This window comes from Mobula birostris, chromosome 10 (genome assembly GCF_030028105.1).
Source record: "Mobula birostris isolate sMobBir1 chromosome 10, sMobBir1.hap1, whole genome shotgun sequence".
NCBI classification, from domain to species: Eukaryota; Metazoa; Chordata; class Chondrichthyes; order Myliobatiformes; family Myliobatidae; genus Mobula; species Mobula birostris.
In genome coordinates this window covers 105,278,606-105,298,544 of record NC_092379.1, presented here as the reverse complement: position 1 = coordinate 105,298,544, position 19,939 = coordinate 105,278,606, and the positions used below count along the sequence as shown (strand labels likewise).

General features: G+C 40.0%; 1 protein-coding gene across 2 annotated transcripts in view; it reads right to left on the bottom strand.

Annotated features, from left to right (window-relative positions):
• gdpd2 (glycerophosphodiester phosphodiesterase domain containing 2) overlaps window positions 1-9,383 on the bottom strand; it is an 82,724-nt gene extending 73,341 nt beyond the window's left edge. Inside the window, exon 1 of one of the 2 annotated variants that reach the window (XM_072271287.1) lies at window positions 9,299-9,383. The gene's annotated coding sequence lies outside the window, so the exon portion shown is untranslated. Of the gene's footprint in view, window positions 1-4,062; window positions 4,152-9,298 lie in introns of those variants that run through there. The other variant, XM_072271289.1, reaches the window with a different exon arrangement.
• Window positions 9,384-19,939: the final 10,556 nt, after the last annotated feature.

Genomic DNA, 19,939 nt, shown 5'->3' with positions numbered 1-19,939 from the left:
CTTAAGCCAGTTATTTCACAGAAATTTATTATGTTTACCTCATGAGTTTTTAAAATTTACGAAGGGGAAAGAAAGAGCTTAATTTCAAGAAAGGTAAGCTAAGCTTAACTACCTATTTTTTTTTTCCAGGGAAGGTTGGCTAAAAATTCATTCTCTTCTGAAAAGAGCAGTGACAATTATGTTTGGATTATTAGATCTACAACTTACTGATTATGCTAACATCTTGTGAGCTGTAGATATAATAACTTTTACACAGGGGTTCCCTGAGACCTGAAAATTATTTCAAGGGTTCCTCCAGGGCAAAAAGTTTGAGAAAGGCTGCTCTAAACTTTACCTTGTTTTTTAGAAGTAACTTCCTTCTCAAGAAGTGAAAACAACATTTTGTTTTAGTTTCAGACGCAGTATATTATTGTTAAAATGTGGTGGAGAGTGCATCTGATTACAATACACTTACCCATTCTTTAGCATCAAAAGCTAAAGTTTTAGCTTCTAAAGTGCAGTGATGTTATTGCAATAGGCTCAGAGAGCTATTTTGTTTTAGGAAAGTGCAGCTATTTCAAATTGTGAATGGATAATTAGCAACGAAGTATGCTAATTATTTGTTTTTGATATATTACAGAAAACCAAATGATCTGCATCTATGTTCCAGAGCAACAACTTGACCACACATTGGAATACACTCATTTCAATTAATTTTATATGTTAAATACATGCTTTGAGTGTAGATTTGTTGCAGATGTTCAAAAGCTAGCTTAACAATTTTCTGGAGGTGGTTGATGCTAGTATATTCAAAATGTGAATGAAATGTTAAGCCATCTACCCATGGTTAGCTATCTTGTGAAATTCAGGCTTACTAACTTGAGTTAGAGGTTCTTTTTCCTATGAAGTTGGATTATATATGTGATTTTAAAAGCAGTAATGATCAGTTCTTGTCGGAATTTACATTGCTGCTGGGAGGTGGGAAATCGTAAATTAATAAGACAGCTTGGAAAAGAAGACATTTACTGATGGGTAAAAGATCAACATTAAAATTCTGGAAATGGACTAAATAAAGGAAAAACACACTGGATTAAAAATATTGCCTGCTTACCAATTGCTGTACATTTGTTTCTAAAAGTACTGAGACTGTTGATTTAGACTATCTAGGTTACCAGAAGCTGTGTGGCAGGATTGAACTCTGATTAGCTTTCTGTGCATGTTCTCAAGACACACCCAAAGGTCTTACTTACAAGGTTTCCAAATGGAGAAATAGTTACTATTGCCCAATTTGTGAATTTCAGGGGAAAAACAAACTGATGGAGAAATCAACAGATCAGGCAGCATCCGTGGAGAGAAACTGACAGTTTAATTTCAACCCTTCCCTCTGTTTTTCTTTTGGACATGTTGTAATCTCCAGCCTAAACACTGACCAGAAATTTTCAGAACTGTTTTGTTCATACCTTTTCACGTTTGTTTTGTTTTCCATTTCATTTCTCACAGTTTACTATTCCTTAGCTATTCACAGTTCTTTATTTAATAATCACACTATATCATTGCCTGTTACCGAGATGTCCTTTCAGTCCACTGTTGTTTCCTCATTGTGTTTGTTTTAACTACTTCAAAGTTTTTCATACACTAAGTTTTCTTTAAATTCAATATTTAACTTTGTCCAGATCACCCATTAACCATATGTTTTTACTCATCTGCTGAGAGAAGTGGATGCAAGTAGAAAGGTACAGGATACAGTATTTTACAGTATATAGATTGTGCCACACATTTGAAGCCTATTCAGTTGCATGTTTCTCAAGCAAGAAAACAAACTACGGATAAACTCAGCCAGTCAAGCAGCATCTGTAGAGGCAAAGGGATTATCAACATTTCAGAGCAAGCACGAGGAAATCTGCAAAAGCTGGATTTTCAAGCAACACACATAAAAATTGCTGGTGAACGCAGCAGGCCAGGCAGCATCTCTAGGAAGAGGTACAGTCGACGTTTCAGGCCGAGACCCTTCGTCAGGATGAAGGATCTCGGCCCAAAATGTCAACTGTATCTCCTCCTACAGATGCTACCTGGCCTGCTGCGTTCACTAGCAATTTTTATGTGTGTTTCAGAGCAAGACCTGGCATCCCTTTGCCTCCACAGTCTCGTGTCTAGATATTTCAGAATGTTTCTGTAGTTGGTTACGCAGACCCAAAGCAATTTAATATGCTCCAATGGCAATATTGCTTCATCTTGGATTCTTTTGGTTCTGCCTCACATATGACAGCTCTGCCTTAGCCCTCAGGCTTACAACTCAGAGCATAACAGTTACACCCAACCCTAGTCTTTTTAACAATATATTTGGTTTCCCTTTTACTTTTGCATTTTTATTTTTGACATCTAGCACAGGTAGTTTCATTTTCCTATAACCCATGCCCAGAAATACTGTGTAATTCTCAGTACTGTACCTAATACCTTAATATTCAATGTTTTACCTTTGGCCAGATGAGCTATTGAAGATACATAACTGCCTGATGCTTCTGAATTTAGGAGGAATAGAACTGTTTCCTGGAATCAAAATGTTCTGATTTTGGCTACACCTGCATCCTCCTGCTTGTTTTTCCTAACCATTGACCCTTACTTAAACAAAACAATTATCTCAGTCTCGAATAAATTCTGTTATTCAGCATCCACAGTTTTCTTCCTTCTCAGAGTCTTGTATATTTACTGAGATCACGTTCGTTCTTTTAAACTCCAATGAATATGATTCTAATCTGCTCATCTTTTTCTCATAGAGATATGTCTTAATCCTGGAAACTAATCTTTTGAGTAGTTTCCGAGCTGTTTCCAATGGAAGTAAATCCCTAGTTAAACAAGACGACCAAAGCTGTACAGGTACTCCAGATCCTATAAATGCCCTGTGTCGGTGTGGGCTTCTGTTTCTTGTTGACTCCATCCCCTTTGTTTAAAACCATTTTCAAACAACTTCAGCTGCTGAATGTCTGAAATACAGTGCAGAAAGCACAGTGGGTCCAGAAACAGCTGTGGAAAGATTATCATGTCATTTGTATAATTATTTGTTGTGCCTTCATGCTAATGTTCCATGCTTCATGTGCAATGATACCCTGATCTCTCTATACTGTAGCAGTCTCTTTTCCCACATAAACAATATTCCATTGTTCTCTTCTTACCAATTACCTCAATTACATTCCACCTGGCAAAATTTTACCTAAGTACTTAATCTATTTCTATTCTTTGTGGACTTTTTATATCCTTCTCACATTTTGCTATCCCTCCTATTTTTCATTCATCTGTAAATCTTGCCATAATAGATCTGTTCTTTAAAGTTACGAATCTAGCCTGTGGCTACTTAAGGTCTGAGCATCTATCCTTGTGACACTAGTTATAGCTTGCCAACCTGAAAATAGCCATTTAACTGACTGTTTTCTGTTCTTTTAACCAATCGTTTACCCATTCTAATATATTATCCTCACTGCCGTACGTCCTTATCTTCTGCACAAATTTCACGTCACATGCCGTGATAATAAACCTGATTCTGATTCACTAAACCGTTACTAAAAATTGTCCTGTTCCCCTTTATGCACCAGTTGGTATACCTTTAAAGCACTATATTGAATTGATAATAAATTTCACAGTAGGGGAATTAAGGGTTATGGAGAAAAGGCAGGTAGGTGAAGATGAGTCCATGGCCATATCAGCCATGATCTTATTGAATGGCAGAGCAGGCTCGATGGGCCAGATGGCGTACTCTTGCTCCTATTTCTTACGTATGTAAGGCCATGTTGCCTGAGCTTGACTGTATTATAATTTTTTAAATATTCTCTTCTCAAATCTTAAACTCCATTAATGTTGCTTGGACATTTGAGTATTTTCTCTTTCATTTCAGTTTTCCAGCACGTCCAGCTTTCTGCTTTTCAATCTTTAATGGAGCTAATCAGTTTATTCCCCTGTCTTTTCCCATTGCCCTTTAATTTTTTTCCTTTTAAGTACTAATATAATTTACTTTCAAACATACAAAAAAATCACTTCTTCTGCTCTTCAGATGCAGATTGCAATGTCAGAACATCTGACTCACTCTCTTACCTGCAGGAAATGTTGCAATGTGCACTGCTTGGCAATCCTCTGTCACCCTGCCAAATTTCTAATGGTGCTCATCAGCCTCTCTATCCAACACACTCTGCTCTGTGCTTGTCTCATCAAGTAGAACATCATGTTGCTGCTCCTTGCACGTACTGATGATAATAGTATTAAAGACGACACTCCCTCTTACACACACGCACTCAACTGCTTGTTTTATAGCTTATACTGTGTCTGTGCTTGAGATACATGAATTACTTCCGTGCTACAACTTCTAGTCTATACCAGATCAAATGTTACTGTGGAAGAAAAATACTAAGACCTTGTACAGATGTTAAGGGGTTAATGATTTTTAAGAGTGTGAATTTAAAAGCTATAATCACTTATCCGACTAATTTACACTGTGTGACTAAAATGTGCGCTGTAGACGCGATGTAGAAATAACTATATCTGTGCTTTGTTCTAAGAATTATCACATGTCTGTGGTTGAGCAAGCCTGATATACTTTCCTCAGAACCAACACTCAAGAAAATGGATAACCTCTCAGGGGCATATTGTGCAGCTTCGCTATTCTGCAGAATTGTAGTTTAGGTTCCTCCTTACAGCTTTGAGTGCTTCTTGTCACATACGTTTGGGGAATAACTAAGAGTTTACTCTATTGTTAAGCAGAGTTCCAAGATCTTGCTTTTAGGTGCTTGAGCTGTCCATGATATCATGTAATAAAATCCTTTAGTCTGAAACAACTCTCTGAGTCGGCCTGATCTATTCTGTCTGCTGCTCCTGAGAGTTATCCGCAATAGTTACTTACTTGACAATTTGGATAAATTACATGCATTTTTCATCTATATTCCGTAAACTGAAATTTTACTCTGTCTCTTGGAATTTCTATGGCTGACCATCTCACTCTAATCTTTAACTTATTCCTTATTTCTTTTTTTCTCTTTATTTGCCCTATGAATTAAAAAAAAGCTAACAGTCTATTGAGCCCAATATTACTGGAATGACTCTTAGAGGTTAAATTTTATTTTATTCCGGGAATAAATGATTTACAAAATAATCCCCAAAAATTGTGAGGAAATGTTTGAATTATATGGATTTTTTTGCTTAAGTATGGAGGGTGCTGTGGAGAGAAACAACAGAGGAATGCAAAATTATCAGGGGTATTGTTAGGATAGATAGGGGGAAACTTTTTGTTTTCCCATAACAAAACAGTCTTTTTCTAGTGGGCATAGATTTAGGTTAAGAGGTAAGAGATTCCAAGGGGGTCTGTGGATTTTTTTTCTACCTGAAGGATGGTTGGAAAATGGATGTCCCTATCTAAGTAGGTGGTGAAGGCAGTTACTCTCACAATACTTAAGGGATATCTGGAGTAGTTGAGCCGAGGCATAGAAAGCAATGGTCCTGTGCTGGTAAGAATGAATGGATACATCGCGGTCAGCACCGACATGGTGGGTTGAAAGGATTGCCCTTTAAAGATTAAAGCTTAGCTTTATTTGTCACATGTACATCAAAATGCACAGTGAAATGCATCAAAAATCGAATCAGCAAAGACTGTGCTGGGCACCCCGCAAGTGTCACTATACTTGCGACTCCAAGGTACCAAGCCCACAATTTTCACTAACCACAACCATACATCTTTTGGAATGTGTGAGGAAACAGAAGCACCTGGAAGAAACCCACAGAGTTATTGGGAGAACATACAAATTCCTTACAGGGAACTCCGATTAGTGAGTACTGGCGCTGTAAAGTGAAGTGCTAACTGCTACACTTCTCTGAGGTATGAGTCCACGACTCTGAATTGTAACTTTAGGAATATTTTCTTTTGCTACACAGTCACTTTGTATCAGAATTATTTGCTTCCACTTTAGCTCCGAATCTTCTAATCAGGTCGGGGTGGCATCCTAACACTCTGCTGCAGACAGTGTAGGAGGCCACCTGAATGGATGAGAGGTCAGGTAGTGTGTGGCTTGATGTCCTACTTGTACCCTTTGTAGAGAACTGTGAATTTCATAAATGATGTTGGCTCTCACTGAGAGATAGCTCCTTATGTTCAGAAATGATTTGTATTTTCCTGCGCAACACCTTTAACAGGCTAGAGGAACTCAGCAGGTCAGGCAGCATCAGTGGAAATGAATGAACAGTTGACGTTTTGGGCCAAGGCCCTTCATCAAGACCCTTCAGCATCTGCAGAATCTCTTGTGTTTCTGTATCTTCCAGTTTCTTAATTTGCCCTTTTTGTTGGGGACAGTGTCATGCTATGAGATTAAGTTCATATTAGTTCCTTTTTTTTAGTGATATCTGGTTTAAAGTCCATTCTCTTGTAAACTCTGTGAATGAGTTGGCGAAGGTCTGGAGCTGATCCTCAGAATATTTACAAATGCGATCTGTGTGATGCTGTTGAGAAGGTCCGGAGTTTAGCCTCGAAACATGTGCAAGTATGATCTGTGCGTTAATGTTCAGAGGCTGACGTTGGATTGAACGTGGAACTGGAGAACAGATGGTGTAGGTTGCACAGGTTCCCATTTATCCTACAGATTCACTATCTTCCTGCAGGAGACTGAAAATTAAAATGAAATCTGCAGGCGCTGCGTGCCCAAAATGAAAACAGAAAATGCTGAAAACACTCAGCAAGTTACTCAGCATCTGTGAAAAGTGAAGCAGAGTTCACTTTTCAGGTCGAAGCTTCATCATCAGAAATGGGAACAAGAGAAAACAATTTAGTTTTAAGTTGCAGATGATGAGTGAAGGGATAGGTAGGACGTAGGGAATACCTGTGAAAAATCCTACAGGAAGCTTGCTGGAGGTGAAATACAGCATTGTGACTGGATAGTGAATGAATTGCAGAAGTGATGACAAACCTACCTTGACACTTGTTTGCATTGAGATTGGGTCTGTTATAGACGATTAAGTTATTTTCTTGTTCTAAATCTAGAATTTTTATTATGTATCAACTCACTCGATAATTCCACATCATAGTGTGAAAATGGAATATTCTTTGATAATATTAATGTATGTTACTACTTGAGGTTCTGTAGCACTGGAGAAGTCATTCATTTTATCATTAACAATATTCCGAAGCTTAGTGATACTGATTCTCTGTCCAACTACTAATATTAACAAACATGCAGTTGGGAAGTATGAGCAATCCTGTTTCAAAGATGGTGAGAGTTCTTATTATAACACAATTCAGCTCATAACATTCAAGCTGACACACAAATAGTCTCATACCTAATACAAACAGTCTCACTAAGTTCAAAATGCTTCACCAATATGCATTAAATAGTGAAACTAAACAGTAAATGTGTTTGTTAATATCATGCAACATTTTTCTGATTAAATGTCATGTGAGATCACAGTTATGTGTAATCATAACCGGTGGCAATAATGGCAATAGATAGCAATCATCAGTTCAATTCTCAGTCCCAGGAACCCAGTGAATGAAACATCATTTATCATGTCACTGCTTGTAATTTTGCCCATCACTGTAAATCAGTGTCTTGAATACTGAATGTTCTGTCATTTGAAACAGTTTTTCCTAACATACTTCATCAAAACCATTTGCAATTTTGATTATTGATTAAATTTTCTTGAAGCTTTCTTGACTCTAAAGAGAATCAAATCAGTTGATCAGTCCCTGCAAAAATAACTCAAATCCTGCATCCCACGTACCATTCATATTAACTTTATGTTCAGAACTGAAAGCTTTACTCCTGCTGAACCATAACCTCTCTCCATTTATCAATGCCCTATTGATAAAGTCAGGAATTCCAAGCAGAATTTTCATCTTGCCACACTCGAAGATTTGTATACTAAACCTTAGCCAATTTTATATCTATGATACTGCTATCACATGTCCCACAATATTGATTTGGTGAAAAGTTTATCATTTAGAACTTTTGAAAACAATATAAAACAAATGACTATAGTTTAATTTAAATTCTCAATCACGTAATCAAAGAACACAGTTATGTTAGTCTAATGTCACTTGTATTGAACCAGCTGGTGCTGATGTCTATATATGAATTAGCCCAAACTTTCCAAGTGCCACCTTATTGTATTCTGAATATTGTTTCTAAAATTACAGTGTTAGAGATTAAGAACAATCAATGCCATTTGTTGTTACTGCTCTTTCTTATTTCCCATCTCCTGCTGCACCCAGCAGAGTACAGCTGCAATTCTGACTATTCAAAGCATTTGCTTCATATTAAACAGTAGGTTCTGTAAAACTGATTTGCAAATGTTATATATTAGGAAAATGCTATTCACTGTCTCCAACAAAACTAGTTACAAAGCGATCTAAACGACTAATAAGGTTAATAGGCAGAAGTTCTACAAAACTAAAATTCCTTTGCAACCTGCAAATGTTAGGCATTCCATACCTTGATGCCCATGTCTCAAATTCTCTAGTGTATCTCGTGATTACTACTCATCTAAAGTTTTTTTCTTGGTATCCTGCTAATCTCCAGTCATACCATCTATATGCTCTCTCACAAAGCAATATATTCCTATGGTATTCATCCCTGACCTTTTTGTGAGGACTGATGATTACTGGAAGCAATGAATCAGCTTTTGGTTCTTTTCTTAACTATATGTCTTTAAGCCTCTGTATTGCTTTGCACACAGACTCCTGACCCTTAGTATTTCAGACACTGCCAATTATTCAATGAATTTCTTCTCCTCCTGCTGAGTTTAGCTGTGCTGATTTGATTTAATATTGGAAAGCTCATGCCTATGTCTTATGTTCATGCTTTCTATGTTCCTCTCTTTAACAAGCTCTGAAGTGTCAAGAACCATGTGACTTAATAAAAGCAAGTCTATTTTGAAAATGATAATCTGACATCTTTTTAGTAGACATCTGATCTATGACACTAGAACTACACTCAAGTGACAAGTTTAAATTGCATCCATTGTAATCCAAAAAAAATCTCAGCAGTTGACAGTATTTGTAATACCATCTAGTTATTGAGTACCAAAGACAAATGAATCTTTTCTCTTTCTTCTAATGTGTTCTGCATACATAAGAACTTACACTAAAGCATGCAAAGACCTTTCATTATCAGCATACAGAGTACATCTCTGGGTACTGATAAATTCATGAGCTTTGTTAGTAAGGAATGAATCATTGTCAGTTATCTGAATTTCATGTGCACCATACTTGAGATGGAGATTTATAGAAATAGAAGCAGATGTGAAAGAGTTGTTATAAATAATAACACAAGATTTAAATAAGGAACGTACATACCGTGATAAATAGGTTTACTGTGACAATGTCCTCTGGTCTCAGTGCTCAGCGCCTAACCGAGAGATCACCAGATGGGAAACTAAACTGTAAATGCATTTCTTAAGGTCCGCCTTCCTTTCTTCAGGGCTTGGAATGGCTTGAAGTTTGAAAGTAATTTATGCACTTGTTGAATCAGCGCCAGTCTTCCTATGGCATGCCTGCATTAACTGTTTCACTGCCCTAATCCGGTAAACTGGCTGCTTCTAAGAAACGATTAATGCAGACAGTATGTTGATAAATCCATAAAAGCAAAATATTACCCAGAGATTAGGGTGTGAAAAGTTGATCTCATTAGTAAGTATGAATATAGGATTTGGAATGATCAGATTGTTGCATAAATTAATCATGTTGACACTGTAATTATTTACTGTAAGACTCTTTGGATTAGGGATGGGCAGGAAGCAGAGACAAGAAGGATTTCAGTTCCATGGCATGAATCTGTATAGAATTTATTCTTCCTAGAGTAGAAGAGAGGAAGGTGACTATTTTGTATTTAATATTTCAGCAATATTTGAGTAATATTGTAAATATAACATTTGATTAAGCATCCCTTGTTGTTTCAATAATGATTTGTGGGTTATATGTAAAGGTTTGTGAATAGCATACACCATGCCATATGTGTCCTCCTCATTAATGATGAGTAAGTTTTAAAACAAATCTGAGATGACTACCTACCTGTTGATGTGCAGTGAGACGTTCAAGTTAAAATATGGCAGAAAATGGACAAAATTCATGGGTTGATAAACAATGAGTACTGGTTGATAATAATAATCAATAAATAAAAGTAGAAATAGCAGGCTACATTGAAAGATAGATGCACAACATGTAACACTGGAATATGTACACTGAGCATATAGAGCAGTATTTCGAAGGAAATGAAATAGCCAATGCAAAACGCATACCAGTACTACTGACTGCAATTGGTGGAAGAGCATATAGTTTGCTTACAAGTTTAACTGCTCCAACCAAACCAGCTGAAATGAGCTTTGGTTATATCGTGAAAGTAATGTGAGAACAATTAGAACCAAAACCATTGTTGGTTACAGAATGATTTCAGGTTTATAAGTGGAATCAAAAGGAAGGGGATTCTATTTCGGCTTACATGACTAAATTGAATAAGTTCTCCGAGCATTGTCAGTTCAGTGATGGTCTTAATGAGGAACTGAGAGATTGTTTCATTTATGGAAGCTTACGAGAAAATATTCAAAAATAGCTCCTAACTGAAGCTCAACTCACATTTAAAAGAGCAGCTGAATCAATGGAAGCAGCAGAACAGAGATGCAATTGAACTGCAATCAGGAATGAAATTGTGTTACTATTGTGGCGGGGGGTGGGGGTGGGGTCAGATACACCAGACCAATGCAGATTTAAAGGTGAAAATTGCAGAAAATGAAACAAAGTAGGATACATACAAAGAACATATTCTATAAATGGGAGATGCAGAACTGCTGTGTATTCTGTTTCACTGAGACCTGGCTCTCCTCTGCCACCCCTAACTGTGCCATCTGACCGGAGGGATTTTCGATCCATCGGATGGACCGCACGGCGTCTTCGAGCAAGACGGGGGGAGGTGGTGTCTGCCTACTGATCAACACTGCGTGATGCTCAGACACAGTGGCACTGACAAACTCCTGCAGCCCGGACCTGGAACACCTGTCGGTGAAGTGTCGTCCCTACTATCTGCCACGGGAATTCACCTCGGCCATACTGACAGCGGTCTACATTCCCCCCCCCCGCCCAGGCGGACGTGGAGTGTGCTCTGAACATACAGTATGCCAACATCAGTGAACTTGAGACCAGGTATCCGGAGGCTTTGCTCATTAGAGCAGGGAACTTTAACCAGGCCAACCTCAGAAAGGCGCTGCCAAAGTTATACCAACATGTTTCCTGCCCCACTAGAGACCCGAATATACTTGACCACTGCTACACAGCAGTCAAGGATGCCTACCATTCCATCCCACGACCTCACTTTGGAAAATTGGACCATCAGGCCGTACTCCTCCTCCCGGCTTACAAACAGAATCTGAAACGGGAGGTCACAGTGTCAAAAGTAGTGTCGCGTTGGACAGAGGAAACGGATGAGGTCCTCGGTGACTGCTTTGAATCGGTGGACTGGTTAGTATTCAAGGACTTGGCAGCTAACCTCAATGAGTATGCCTGAGCTGTCACGAACTTTATTTGGGAATGCACGGAGGACTGTGTGTCTCGCAAGACGATCTGGGTATTCCTTAACTGGAAACATTGGATGAATTATGAGGTCAAGACCCTTTTTAAAGGCTAGAGCTGCGGCTTTTAGGTCTGGGGATACCAGTCGCTACACGGAATCCAGGCGTGAACTCCGGAAAGCCATTAAGGGTGCCAAGAGGCAATATCGAGCCAAGTTGGAAGCCCAGGTAAACCAGAGTGATGCTAGTAGACTATGGCAGGGTCTAAATGAGATCACTGGACGCAAAGAAAAGGCTGGGAATATCAATAACTGTGGCACTTCTCTGCCTGATGAACTTAATGTATTCTATGCAAGATTCGAACAGAAGAGGAGCATCCCGCTCCCTCTGGATGAACTGGACCTGGTAGCATCGAGATTCCTCATCACCGAGGAGGACGTTAGAAGGGCCTTGCTGAAGATAAATCCAAGGAAGGCGACGGGCCCAGATGGCATCCCAGGACGGGTTCTCCAGGCCTGTGCAAGCGAGCTAGCTGCAGTGTTTGCTGACATCTTCAATTGCTCCTTGCTTCAGTCTAAGATCCCCTCGTGTTTTAAGAAAGCAATGATAATCCCAGCGCCGAAGAAGAGCAAAGTGGCGTGCCTGAATGACTATCGACCTGTGGCTCTGACATCAATTGCTATGAAGTGCTTCGAGAGATTGGTTATAGCAGACATCAACCACAGCCTACTGGTCAACTTCGACGCTTTGCAATTCGCCTACCGGAGCAACAGGTCAATGGCAGATGCCATCTCTCTGTCCCTACATTCCTCCTTAGAACACCTGGAGAATAAAGATGCATACTTAAGGCTCCTCTTCATTGACTATAGCTCTGCCTTTAATACCATCATTCCAAATAAACTGATTCCTAAGCTCCGGAACCTGGGCCTTAGCACTCAGATCTGCAGCTGGATCTTCAACTTCCTCACAGACAGGACCCAGGCTGTAAAAATAGGGGACAAGCTCTCCTCTACAATCACTCTGAGCACCGGTGCCCCACAAGGCTGTGTACTCAGCCCCCTGCTGTACTCACTGTACACCCATGATTGTGTAGCCAAGTTTCCATCAAACTCAATATATAAGTTTGCTGATGACACAACAATTGTAGGCCGTATCTCGGGTAATGATGAGTTTGAGTACAGAGAGGAAATTAAGAACTTGGTGGCATGGTGTGAAGACAATAACCTATCCCTCAATGTCAGCAAGACGAAGGAATTGGTTGTTGACTTCAGAAGGAGCAGCGGACCGCACGACCCTATTTACATCGGTGGTGCGCAAGTGGAACAGGTCAAAAGCATTAAGTTCCTCGGGGTCGATATCACAAATGACCTGACTTGGTCCAACCAAACAGAGTTCACTGCCAAGAAGACCCACCAGCACCTTTACTTCCTGAGAAAACTAAAGAAATTTGGCCTGTCCCCTAAAACCCTCACTAATTTTTATAGATGCACCACCTCTGTCACGGTGGTGTCTGAAAAGAGGATGCTGTCTAAGTTGCATGCCATCTTGGTCAATGTCTCCCATCCACTACGTAATGTACTGGGTGGGCACAGGAGTACATTCAGCCAGAGACTCATTCCACCGAGATGCAGCACAGAGCGTCATAGGAAGTCATTCCTGCCTGTAGCCATCAAACTTTACAACTCCTCCCTTGGAGGGTCAGACACCCTGAGCCAATAGTCTGGTCCTGGACTTATTTCATAATTTACTGACAGTAATTTACATATTACTGTTTACATATTACTATTTAACTATTTATGGTTCTATTACTATTTATTATTTATGGTGCAACTGTAACGAAAACCAGTTTCCTCCGGGATCAATAAAGTATGACTATGACTAGAAAGCATTCTTCTAGAGTGCATCACAACCTGGTATGGAAGTTGTCCTGTCCAAGACTGAAAGAAGCTGCAGGAGATTGTGAACACGGTGCAGCACATCACACAAACCAATCTTCTGTCTTTGGACTCACTTTACACCGCACGCTGTCGGAGCAGTGCTGCCAGGATAATCAAGGACATGACCCACCCAGCCAACACACTTTTCATCCCTCTTCCCTCCGGGAGAAGGTTCAGGAGCTTGAAGACTCGTATGGCCTGATTTAGGAACAGCTTCTTTCCAACTGTGATAAGACTGCTGAACGGATCCTGACCCGGATCTGGGCTGTACCCTCCAAATATCTGTACCTGCCTCTCGGTTTTTTTGCGCTATCTTACTTCCAATTTTTCTATTTTCTATTTATGATTTAAAATTTAAATTCTTAATATTTACTCATTTTTACTATTTTTAATATTTTTAATATTTAATATTTGTATTCCAGGGAGCGGGAAGCGCAGAATCAAATATCGCTGTGATGATTGTACGTTCTAGTATCAATTGTTTGGCGACAATAAAGTATAAAGTATAAGACCAGAAAGGTAATGATTCAAGTTGCAGTTTCCAAACGACTGCTAATCTGCATGCTGTTGATGAAAAGTCTGATAATGATGAGAGTGACACAGGACTAAGTATCCTTGAGATTTATAATGCGAAAATGAACAAGAGACGAACAACATGGATTACACCAGAAGTGAGCAGCAAAATAATTAAAATGGAATTGGACACTGGCTTGGCAGTTTCCGTCAAAGATACTGATCTGAAGTCTGCAGATATCCAACCACGAACTTATACTAGAGAAAAACTAATTCCTGTAGGAATGGAGAGAGAGAGACAGAGAGAGAGAGACAGAGTGAGCAATATGCATGTGTAGGCAACAGTGCATGCGCAGACAACTGATCAGCATGTAATGCTAAGGGAGAGGGTTCATTGTTCTGAAAGAAATAAATCCATACATTATGCTTCCTTCCCCTTTAGATTAATGCAACATAAAACTGAATATGTACAAACATTCAATTTCTCTTTCATAAACCCATATTTCAAATAAACATGCTTTCACAATAACAGTTCGTTACTAACTTCACAGTTCTAAAGGTTCAGTCATTTGGGTAGTGCTCTGTTTCTTTCAGGATAGTGCTTCTGGATCTGTGGAGTGAAATCAGGTTTGGCAGGTGTCTTGTCAATGATAACGTTCTCATAGCTCCTCTGGCCCTGTGGAATGGCATTAGGTTTGGTAGGTACCTCGTCTAAGACAACGTTCTTAGTTTCCCATGTCAGATTGTTGTCAGTGACATCATCACTGAGAAGTAAGTCTGGTGATTGTTATGGATCCATCTTGTTGGATGCAGTCAACTCAGGTGTGTCCTTGGTTGAGCATCCAGTATCTGGTCCACATGACATCTTCATGTCTGATCTCCAACATCCACTGTGTACATCAGTGATCCAGTTCTTGTAGTTATCCTACCAGGTGTCCACTTGTCTTCTTGGTAATCATGGGCTAGGACTTCCTGTCCAATCTCAAAGCTTCTTGTTGCTTCACTTGACAACTGGCTGAACTGCTTATTCTGCACTTCCCACCGTAGATCTGGTTTCAGGAGATCTATGCGAGATCTCAGAATCTTATTCACAAACAGCATTACAAGTGTTTGATTTGTCATCACATGAACAGAGTTCTGATCCACAAAAGGGAAGTTGTCATCCTTGTGCTGTAGAGAAATGTCTGTCTTCTCCATCGTTTTAATGGACTTTGTGAAGGTTTGGATAAACCTTTCAGCTTACCCATTCATAGCTGGGTGGTGAGGAGGTGACTTGAAATGTCTGATGCTATTTTTCTTTATGAACAGTCAGAATTCTTCTGACATGTATTGTGGTCCATTGTCACTGACAGTTTGTTCTGGTAAGCAGCTCCTGGCAAAGATAGTCCTCAGAGTGGAGACAGTCTTTGCCAAGTTGGCTGACTTCATCGGTATAACCTCCAGCTACTTTGAATGAACATCCACAGCAATCAGAAACATAGAGTACATGAATGGCCCAGCAAAGTCAAAATGTTCTCTTTGCCATGGTGATTCCTATGGGTGTAATGCTGCCTGTAGGGGTGCATTTTGAACTTCTTGGCATCCCAAACAGCTTTTGGCTTAAACTTCAATCTGTTTATCTATTTTCTTCTCAAACACCTTTCGATTAACATTAAGCAGCTGTGACAGCCTGTGTTTAGTGCTACTATTTGGGCTGCAGTTGCCTGTTAACGCCACACTGAGAGCTTTGATTGAATGGCAATCTAGTTGGATTTTTTTCAACCAGTCACAACCAAAAGTACTGGCCCTCCACTTTTTCAAAATGTAAAGCTCTAACAGCTGGCCTCCATACATCACATTCACTTTCAATTTGCCTTTGGGAGACACTTCTTCGCCTGTGTAGATTTTTAACATCACCAAGGTCTTCTCTAATGGTATCTTAGAAAGCAGTCTGTTGCAGTCAGCCTCTGGAATTATGGACAAAGCTGACTCCATATCCAGCTCCATTTTCAGTTTTACACCGGACACATCTAGTATGATCCACATAATTTTGTGATCTGCTTCAGTTGAACTATACAGTTCTAGGCATGACAGTTCACCTTTGTCAGACTCTATATTGTTTGATTCTGTTTTATATTTGGTAAGTTTATGCATTTACTTAAATTTGTTTTTGAGTCATTTTATTCGGTTATACTTTTAGTCTGCCTTGCACATTCTCTCTATGTGACCTTGTCTGTGATATTTTCTGCAGACTTTTTCTTTGAACCAACAGTAATTTGCATCATGGGAGGATTTGCCACATTGATAACATCTTTGGCTTTTAGCATCGTCCAGGGACATTTTGTGCATTTCACATGCTAACCTCCTTTTCTGTAGTTCTGCTGCATCCTTTGCTGCAGTCTCTATCGATATTGCAATGGTCAGTGCCTGTTCTAAGGTTAGGGCTTTTTTGGATAGTGGCCTCTTTTGAGTGCTTTGACTAAGCATGCCATATACAAGCCTGTCCCTCAATGCAACAGAAAGTCCATCTCTAAAGTCACAGTTCTGGGAAAGTTTGTGCAGATAGGCAATGTATTCAGAAAGGCTTTCATCCTTTGACTGGTTCCTTTTGTAAAATCTAAATCTCTCTGCCATTACCAGTGGCTCAGGGCTCAAGTTATTTTTTAAATTTGTTACAATTTTGTTGAAAGTCTTGCTTGCTGGCTTTGCAGGGGTTACTGGGATGCATAAGAGACTTACGTCTTTGCACCCATTAAGCTCAGAAGTGTAGGGTCTTTGTTTAGCTCCTCTATGTTGTTCATGTTACAATACAGTTCAATCTCCTCAATATATGACTCCCAGCCTTCATTAGCGCTATCAAATTAGTCAACTTTCCCGACTGAAGCCATCGCCACCTTATTTTCACTTTAAATTCAACACATCTTTCACTGTTACTATGCACTGTACTCACATGTTTGTCAGTGTCTCTGACGGCCTTCTTGTGCTGTTTAACTTTCACTGTTTCATCCCGTAACTGTCGGTGCAGTTTGTGATATTTTTTGACATTCAACTTTGTATTTTGTCAATTTGTGTCTGTGCACAACTACATATCGATTAAATAAGAGCACGTAAGCTGGACATTGCTTTAACTAGTGTACTCACATTGCAGAGAGGGAGAGAGAGAATAAACCGCATCTGTAGACAACAATGTATGCGCAGGCAACAGATCAGTATGTAGTGCTAAGGGAAGGGGGTTCATTCCTCTAAAAGAGATAGATCCATACATTACACCATATATGATAAAGTTGCCAGTGAGGTAGATCATTTTGAGGCTGAAGGAATTCTTTCCAAGGCTGAGTGGAGCCCATGGGCAATGCCAGTTGTCCTAGTAGCTAAGAAGAATGGGGGTCTATCAGGATCTATGATGATTTTAAGGTCATCATCAAGCCAGTACTGAAATTTGGTCAATACCCTTTGCCCCATATAGAGGGTATCTTTGCAAACCTTTCTGGAGGGAAACACTTCAGCAAAGTGGACTTTGCTGAGGCCTACCTAAGATGGAGATGGAAGAAGAGTAGAAAGTGTTTCTCACCATAAGCACTCACAAAGGACTTTATTGCTGTAATAGGCTTATTTTTTGAGTAGCTCCTGTAGCTGCACTCTGGGAGAAAGCTATGGACTAGCTGCAGCAAGGCTGCCTGGGCACTCAGTGTTACCTGATGATACAATTGTTACTAGTGAGGATGATAAGCAACATTGTCAAAATCCCAATACAGTGTTAAAAAGATTAGATGATTATGAGCTTTCAGCATGATTCAACAAGTGCGAATTCTTTGAATGAATCATTACTTACTGTGGTCACACCATTGACACACAAGCAGTGGTGGATGCCCCAAGGCCAAAGGACGTGTCACAGTTGTGGTCCTTTTTAGGATTTATCATTTACTAGAATATGTTGCTGCCAATCCTGGCTACTGTTCTCCACCACTTCAACACATTAATAGAGATAGGGAAGGAGTGGCAATGGACAAAGCAGTAGGTGGTGTTCCAAAAGGTAAAGGAAATGGTGACATCACATCAGACGCTGTACTCACACATTATGGTCCACATTGCCCGACGAGGCTTGCCTATTACACCTTGTCATATGTTGTAGGTACAGCCATGTCACCTATTATGTGTGATGGAAGTGAATATCGCAGAGCCTTTGCATCACATTCTCTTACCACTGCAGAGTAAAGTTATGCACAGATCTGCAGAGAGGCCTTGAGTCTGATTTGGGGTGTCAAACATTTCAACCAGTACTTGTATGGAGGAGAGTTTTTGCTCTCATTATTGATCATCACCCACCAGTGTCCATTTTCATTCCGCAGAAGGGGGTTCCACAAACAGCAGCAGCACAAATACAGAGACGAGCTCCGTTTCCTGGAGGACCCAATCACAAGATAGAATTCAACAAGACATGGAAATGCGGATGGGTTATTCTGTTCACCCTTGGAAAAGGAAATACCAGAAAAATTTATAAAAGAGGATACTCCTCTTGACGTATTCTGCCTAGCACAAATCAAAAATCTCCCTATTACAGTGGAGGTGGTCCAAAGGGAAACTAGAGAAGACCCCACACTGTCTCAGGTCTACATGGCAATGCAAAGTGGCTGGAATTTGCAACAGAAATTCCAGTTCCCCCTTTATTACCAGTGCCGGTATGAACTTGTCCCTGACAGGGATTGCCTTATGTGGGTATTGAGAGTTGTTGTACCATCAAAGCTGAGAGCTAAAATGTTAGAGAATCTACTGCGACAATGTTGAAATCTGTTCAGTTCAGTTATACATAATTATTCAAATTTTTTAATAAAAGATTTAAAGTATTTTTTTAACGTGACTAACAATTTATGTTGAGACAAAAAGGGATATTACTTTAAAACATGCAAATGTGTTTTGTTGAAAATTCTGAGAATCTGTGTGCAGAACATTCTCTTACAGTATTGAGCACGGATTCTGCCATTGACTTGTAAGGGCTTGCATGACTGATTCAGCAAATGATTGATTGCTCATGCCTCCCAGAATGATGCTGGGGTGGGGTTGGGGGGGTGGTGGTATACGTTGTACTCATTCACCAAATTTACTGATGCTTGTACAGAACAGCGTATCCATGTTTCATTTGGAATATCCCCTTTTCAGGGGTACTACGCAACATGTTAGTTGTCTAGGTGTAGTCAAAATGAAGGTGTTGGCTGGACGCGTTAATTGGGTCGAACAGCAGATCAAGAGGCTTACTGTGCACTGTTTGGGATGCCAACATATCTAGAAGATGCCAAAGCAGTGCCTCTCCATCCCTGGAAGCGGCCTGGATTGCCCTGGCGGAGGATTCATGTGGATTTTGCCGGACCATTCATGGGCACAAATTTCTTGGTAGTCGTGTCAAGTTGCCAGAAGTGTTCCCAATAGCCTCCACTACAGCCTCGCACACTGTTGATGTGTTGAGAAACCTCTTCTCAAGGACTGGTGTTCCAGAACACCTAGTCTGTGACAATAGACTACAGTTTATTGTGGCAACAAACACAAAATGTTGGAGGAACTCAGCAGTCCAGGCAGCATCTATGGAAAAAAGTACAGTCAACGTCAGTCCTGTCGAAGAGTCTTGGCCCGAAACATTGACTGTACCTTTTCCATAGGTGCTGCTCAGCCTACTGAGTTTCTCCAGCATTTTGTGTGTGTTGCTTGGATTTCAAGCATCCGTAGATTTTCTCTTGTTTACAGTTTGCTGTGGAACAGTTTCAATCATTCCTGAAAATTAATAGAATAAGACAAATTGCTTGGTGGGGAAATTTGGCCAGAGTCTTAAGAACGCACTGCGAGCAATGTCAGCAGAACACTCCACACTGACACTGAATCAGAATCTGGCCAATTTCCTCCTTGCATATCGCAATGCAGCACACTTCACAACCATCAACTCACCAGCTATGCTGTTCCTGGGTTGTTCCTTGCGTTCATGCTTGGATTTCCTCAAACCTAATCTGAGCAGGAGTGTT